Source organism: Rattus norvegicus, chromosome Y, assembly GCF_036323735.1.
Source record: "Rattus norvegicus strain BN/NHsdMcwi chromosome Y, GRCr8, whole genome shotgun sequence".
NCBI classification, from domain to species: domain Eukaryota; kingdom Metazoa; phylum Chordata; class Mammalia; order Rodentia; family Muridae; genus Rattus; species Rattus norvegicus.
This window is the reverse complement of record NC_086040.1, coordinates 23,938,111-23,945,500: the sequence shown is the minus strand read 5'-3', so window position 1 is coordinate 23,945,500 and position 7,390 is coordinate 23,938,111. Positions and strand designations below refer to the sequence as shown.

General features: G+C 38.4%; 1 long non-coding RNA gene across 1 annotated transcript in view; it reads left to right on the top strand.

Moving 5' to 3' along the window:
- The first annotated feature begins 434 nt into the window (after positions 1–434).
- The window catches only part of LOC134484473 (uncharacterized), a 30,346-nt gene continuing 23,390 nt past the window's right edge, over positions 435–7,390 (top strand). Inside the window, exon 1 of the long non-coding RNA XR_010061933.1 lies at positions 435–585. This is a non-coding gene — a long non-coding RNA (uncharacterized LOC134484473). The remainder of the gene's footprint in view (positions 586–7,390) is intronic.

Below are 7,390 nucleotides of genomic sequence, written 5' to 3'. Positions count from 1 at the left end.
GGGGGGACGGGGAGGGATCGTATGGACAGGAAACTGGGAAAGGCAAAAATATTTGAAATGTAAATATGGAAAAATCAAATAAAAAAGCAAAAAAATTGCTAAAAATAAAAAGAATTAAATATGTTAAAGATAAGAAAACTGCCATCTAATCAGACATATTGACTGAGAAATCTGAAGGGTCACAACCAGGCAATGGGAGACAGAGTAATATTAGTGGAAAAATGATAGGATGAACTATAAACATGTCTCTCTCCCGAATACCAGTATCAGAGTCAAACTGCACTATAGGTATCAAAATAATCGAGGAGTTTACTCTGAGCTGAATACACAATACTTGTCTTTCACTTCTTCCTTAGGACCTTTTTCTTCTGAGCAAAAAAAAAAAAAATAAAAGCCATCAGCTCTAAGGAAAAGAACAGTGCCCTTCACAACGCCTGGTTTTTGGGATAAAGATATTAATGATATAAACTCTCTGACTAACAGGAACCACTAGAAGCAGGGAAGTCCAGATGCTTCTGACAGGCTCCGAGCTCCGAGCTCCTGATCCCATGTGTGGAAGGCTCAGATCAATTCTATCTCTTCAAGGTAACTACTCAACTCCTACCAAGGACTCAGTGAGATTTCTCTGGGTGGACATATTTCTTCCTTTTTTTATACCAAGACAGAAGTCCATCTTCATTCTCCCCATCTCTGAGCTTTTCATCCTCTTTATTCTTACTCCCAAATTGATGTTTCCTCTGAAATAGAGGCCAATTAGTAAAACCTATAGGTACTGAAGGAATATACGAGAGGCATTGCAGACATGACAACATGATATCACAGGAGAAACTAGGGATCTCCAGGATACAAGAGATTTTTTCATGGAGGGCCTAATGATGATGTAACTGAGAATTTCCATGGCCTACCTCTAAACAGCTTTCTTTACATTGAGCAGTTTCGAGAGTGCCGTTTCCAGGTATGTGCCCTGTAACACAGGGGAATCCTTTATGTACTCCGTCTCTCTAAAGCTAGAGACTTCCCTTTGCTTCATTACTGTTTACATGTTCTGAATGGACAAAGTTAGTCAGGGTCTTGGCAGGGGTAGAAATGATCTAGACACACAGAGTAGAGGAGATACTTCTGGATAATAATTTTATTCCCAGTTCAATTCCTGTGACATACAGTGCAATTTCCTAGGTTTTCTCTGTTTCCTAAAGGACAGAATTTGCCCTACAGTATTTTGACTGAATATTGTATTACACTTTCTTATTGTACTTCTTTTATTGGAGACTTTGTATATATTCCTTTGTATATATATATATATTTGTGTACTCAAAAACTGTATTTTTCAATTCATTTTTTGCACTGATTTTGGCAACAAAGAGGGTCGAGCTATAGAGTAAATCTAAGACTTTAAATATAGTGTACCTAATTCAAATGATAAACTCCCAAATCATAATTTTATCCCAATATTACCAGACATCAGTAAAGCAAAGGACAAAGTGAAGTACAGATTATGTTTCTTGTAGTCCCATTAGATATCAGTACTCTAATATCTGAATTCCTGAGTTCACAGGGACAGACTTGAGGGTTTTAAATAAATTACCCCGATTCTTTCTTCTGGTAAAACATAAGATTCAGGAGGATGGGCAGGGAGAAAAATCACTTGAGGTCAAGATAAACCTCAACTTCAATAGTTTCATAAGAACAGGAGGGAGTCTATTTGACATTGTCATTTGGTGATTCTACATTCATGACCTAGTTTCCCAGAAAACATGTTAAAATTCCACCCAACATCCTAGCTGTAGGAGCCAGCAAAATGTGTGTGTGTGTGTGTGTGTGTGTGTGTGTGTGTGCATACATTTTCTATATATATTTCAGACACCAAAATTAGATAAGATTGATGATGCTAAGAAGTGCATGCTGTGTGGAAAACAAGGGCACTGGAGAAAAATTCCTGAAGAAACCATGGCCTATGATCTAAGATCAAGAATCAACAAATGGGATCTCATAAAACTGAAAAGCTTTTGAAGGCAAAGGATACTGTGGTTAGGAAAAAACAGCAACCAACATATTGGGAAAAGATCTTTACCGATCCTACAACAGATAGAGGGTATATATATATATATATATATATATATATATATATATATATATATATATATATATCTCCAAACTCAAAAAGTTAGACAGCCGCAGGGAGTCAAATAACCCTATTAAAAATGGGGTTCAGAGCTAAACAAAGAATTCACAGCTGATGAACACGGAATGGCAGAGAAACACCTAAAGAAATGTTCAACATCTTTAGTCATAAGGGAAATAAAAATCAAAGCAAACCTGAGATTTCACCTCACACCAGTGAGAATGGCTAAGATCAAAATCTCAGGTGACAGCAAGTGCTGGCAAGGTTGTGGAGAAAGAGGAACACTCCTCCATTGTTGGTGGGATTGCAGACTTGTACAACCCTTCTGGAAATCAGTCTGGAGGTTCCTCAGAAAATTGGACATTGAACTACCTGAGGATCCAGCTATACCTCTCTTGGGGATATACTCAAAAGATGCCCAAACATATAAAAAAAAAACACGTGTTCTACTATGTTCATAGCAGCCTTATTTATAATAGCCAGAAGCTGGAAAGAACCCAGATGCCCTTTAAGGGAGGAATGGATACAGAAAATGTGGTACATCTACACAATGGAATATTACACAGCTATCAAAAACATCGCCTTTATGAAATTCATAGGCAAATTGATCAAACTGCAAAATATCATCCTGAGTGACGTAACCCAATCACAGAAAAACACACATGGTATGCACTCATTGATAAGTGTCTATTAACCCAAATGCATGAAATATCCTAGATGCACAGAACACGTGATACTCAAGACGGATGATCAAAATGTGAATGCTTCAATCCTTCTTTAAAAGTGGAACCAGAATACACTTGGCATGGAATAGGGAGGCAAAGATCAAATGAGCGGCAGAAGGAACACCCATTCAGAGCCTGCCCCACATAGGGCCTATACATATACAGTCACCCAATTAGAAAAGATCGATGAAGCAAAGAAATGCAGACTGACAGTTACCACATGTAAATCTCTCCTGAGAGGCACAGTCAGAATACAGCAAATACACAGGCGAATGCCAGCAGCAAACCAATGATCTGAGAAAGGGACCTGCGTTGTAAGAATCAGAAAAAGGACTGGATGACCCTGAAGGGGTTCGAGACCACATATGAACAACAATACCAACCAACCAGAGCTTCCAGGGAGTAAGTCACTACCCAAAGACTATACATGGACTGACCCTGGACTCTGACCTCATAGGCATCTATGAATATCCTAGTAAGAGCACCAGTGGAAGGGGAAGCCCTTTGTCCTTCTAAGACTAAATCCCCAGTGAACGTGATTGTTGGGGGGCTGGAGGTAATGGGGGGAGGATGGGAAGGGGATCACCCATATAGAATTGGTTATACAATGGACACCTTTACATACTACATCTCCCTAAAGTTAGAAACTATTTCTTGCTTCATTAGTGTATACATGCTGTAAATGTAGAAGGTCAGGCACTGGGCATACAGAGAAAGGATCTAGGAACATGGGGTGAAGTAGATTCTTCTGGACAATCATTTTATTCCCAATTCCATTCCTCTGACATACAATTCAATTTCCTAGGTTTTCTATGTTTTCCACAAGCCAGTATTTTTTCTACAGACCTTTAATTGAATGAATTTCACATTACATTTTCTTATTTTACATTCCTTGATAGGGGACTTTATAAATATATTCCTGAATGTGTACTCAAAACTTCTGTTTTCCAATTCCAATATTTTAAATGATTTTTTCAACAAAGGGGACTCAGCTATAGAGTATAATAATTTAAATATTATGTACCTACTTCAAAGGATAAACTCCCTAAACCTTATTTTATCCAAAAATTACCAGACATCAGTAATGCAAAAAACACCATGGAGTGTAGAATGCAGTTCTCTTGTCTCATTAGATATCAGTTCTCATATATCTACCTTCCTGTGTTCCCAGTCCCTGTCTTGAGGGTTTTGGATGTTCTACCATGATTATTTCTACAGGCAAAACATAATATTCAGGAGGATGGGCAGTGAGAGGAATGGCTTTAGGTCCAGTAAAACCTCAAAACCAATATGTTCATATGAACAGGAGGGAGTCTATTGGTCATATTCATTTGTGGATTATAAAATCTTGACATAGTTGTGCAGAATCCATTTTGAAATTGCACCTAACCAGCTGTACGAGCCAAAAAATGTATATTTACTAGCCACAAAAACTAGATAATGTTGATAAAGCTAAGCAGTGCATTCTGCAAGGAAGCTGATATAGATCTTCCCTGAGAGACACAGGAAGAACCTGTCAAGCAGAGAAGTGAATGCAAGTGGCAAACCAGTGAACTGAAAACAGACCTCTTGTTGGTATATTTTGAGAAAGAATTAAAGGAGCTGAAGTGGTTTTCAACCCCATAAGAACAACAATGCCAATGAACCAGAGCTTTCTGGGTCTAAACCAATATTCAAAGACTAAATGGACAGACCTATGGCTCCAACTGGATATGTAGCAAAGGATGGCTTTTTTGTGCATCAACAGGAGAAGCCCTTCATCCTCCCTGGGTTTGACTCCCAGTTCAAGGGAATGTCAAGGAGCAGTAAGGGACATTGTAGAAATGGGGAGAGGGACAGTTTAGGGATCTTATGGGCCGGAAATTGGGGAGGAAATAACATTTGAATTGTAAATATAGAATTATCCAATTGAAAAAAGGAATAAAATTTGCTAAAAAAATAAAAGAAATTAAAGTAAAGAAATCTGCCACCTAATCACACCTACTGATTCAGAAATCTAAAAGGTCACTGTCAAGGAATGGAACTCAGATTATTACTAGTGAAAAGACTGAGATGATGAAGTCTCAACTAGAAACAATTCTATCTCCCAGATATCAGTGTCAGACACAAACTGCAAAATAAGACCAATTTTTCCCTAAGTTTCAAACCACAGATGAAAATCACCACGTGATTCAGGTAGTCTCTTTACTCTCCTTAAAACAAACTTTAAACACCTTCTATTGTTGTTGTAAAAATTAATAAAAATAAAAAATAAAAAATAAAAATGAAACAGTAAATGTTTTTCTCTGGTTGGTTTACCCTGCTTGGGTTCCACACCTCAGTGCCCCAGATATCTGCTGGATATCTTGGCAGAAACACAGCCCAGCCACACACTTTCTTACAGTGAGACTCTTACATATAAAAACACACCACACAATAATCTTATTTCCAATTGGTAAGATATAATTGCCCACTTAAACATACAAAGCCCGGTACCATCTATCCCTTGCACCTTATATTTACCAAGTCTCCAGCTTCTCCCACAACGACTCCTTGCTTCTCCTCTCTCTCTCTCTTTCTTTACTCACTCTCCCAAATATATCAACCCTTTCATGCTTTAGTTTCTCTTTCTCTTACAAAGACTCCTAGCTTCTCCCCTCTCTCCATCTCCTGTCAATTCTAACTCTTCTCAGTTCCCCATCCTGTCTCTAAACCGTTCCCTTCTCCTCCTAGCTTCCTTCTCCTCCCCTATCTCCATCTCCTGTCTCTTCTAAGACTTCTCAGTTCCCCATCCTATCTCTAAACCATTCCCTTCTCCTCCTTGCTTCCTTCTCCTCCCTTCACAGTCCCAACTGTTCCATCCTCTCCCCCTCCTGCTCAGGTTCCACTGGCTCAACTGTCAGCAACTGTTCTCTCTAACCCTATTCTCTGAATCTAATCCCCCTCTTGCTCCTGACATTTCCCTCTGTCCAAATCTCACGCTCTTGCCTTTATTTAACAAATTCAGAGAAAATTTCAAGGCAAACCACAACATTCTATCAATTCTACAATCAATATGCAACTTAAAACTCAGGGCTTTAGCCCAAAATATATCCATCACTTAAGCTCTCTACCCGGAGCCACAGATTTTTCTTTAACCTTAATAACTTCTACAATATATGTCTGCATTCACTCTGCCTGCTGTTACAGACATTTATCACAACTCTCAACTTGGTGGTAGTGACTAATTTTTCCTTATCTAAGTTCTGAAGCTTTTATGAAAATCCCCCCTGTTTCAGGAAATGTCCCTACACTCTTCTTTCTAAAACCAAATTTTATCACTTTTTAATAATACCTTTAATAATGAAGTACCTTGTGTAGCTAGGATTTAATCCCAAAATTCACTTGGAGCCCACCTTAAAAAGAATATGAGTATCCTGAAAAACTTTCTAAACAACTTTCTTTAAAAAGCAGCTTTAATCTCTTAACTCTCTGAGCTGCCCTTACTTATCACAGAGCAGCGGACCTACAGCCTGTCAGTACAGGCTGCTTCGCTTTTTCATTATTTGAATTCCTGGCCTTAAGTTATCACATGCCTTAACATAGAGCCTGTGTCCTCTTACTTAGAAAATAAAACTTTTCAGTAAACTCTAAGGAATGCTATTGGATTCTTGATCATCACCTTGGTTCATGATCTGTTGTAAAAAGAGAAAAGAAAAAAGTAATGTTGCCTTTTACACCGCTAGCACTGGCACCATATTGTCCCATGATATCTGGTAGATATCTTTTGGAAAACACATCCCCACTCCTTGGCTGCCCAGTGTCTCTTGCTGCCACACACTTTCCTATCCTCAAACCCTCATGTAAAAGAACACACAACACAATAATTTTGACCCAATTAATAAGATATAATTGCCCACTTAAACAAACAAAGCACTTTACCATCTATCCCTTAGGAACATTAATACCAACCTGTAAATACAGAGAGCAGAATCTTGACTTCACCTTCAATGGCTTCTCACCCTCTCCTCTTCCTGTCTCTCCCTTTTCCTCTAGTCTCCTCCTCTCCTTTCAAACATCTCTCCCGCCCATCCTTCCTTCTCCTCCAATGACAGGATTCCTTCTATCCTGTTCCTGCCCCTCACATGTACTTTACAAATTCAATGGGAGGTGGTTCTTGTGAAGTCACCTGAGTTCTGAGTACAAGACTAGGCAACTATCCTTGGGCCAGTGGATTTAGCATCAAAATACAGATAACTTCAGGGCAAACCACAACAAGTAGCTTTGATATCCTAGTGAAATCTTTCAAGCCGTTAAAAATTGCAAATGTGAACATGTACTAATTTTCTTCTCTTGCTTGATGGTGAAAAAAAGTGGTACCCAATACTGTATGAGACCTAGTATTACATAATACAAGTAGAGAAAACAAATTACTCCCAAGGCCAACGTAACTTCATAAGTAAGCAATTTGTTATAAAGTAACAAAGAACAAACAAAGTACTTTTTTCAGTTGGTTTCCCTTCACTGTAGGCAGCAATTTGAATTTCTAGAGCAATGGTTAAGTATTGTATTATTTATCATTAAA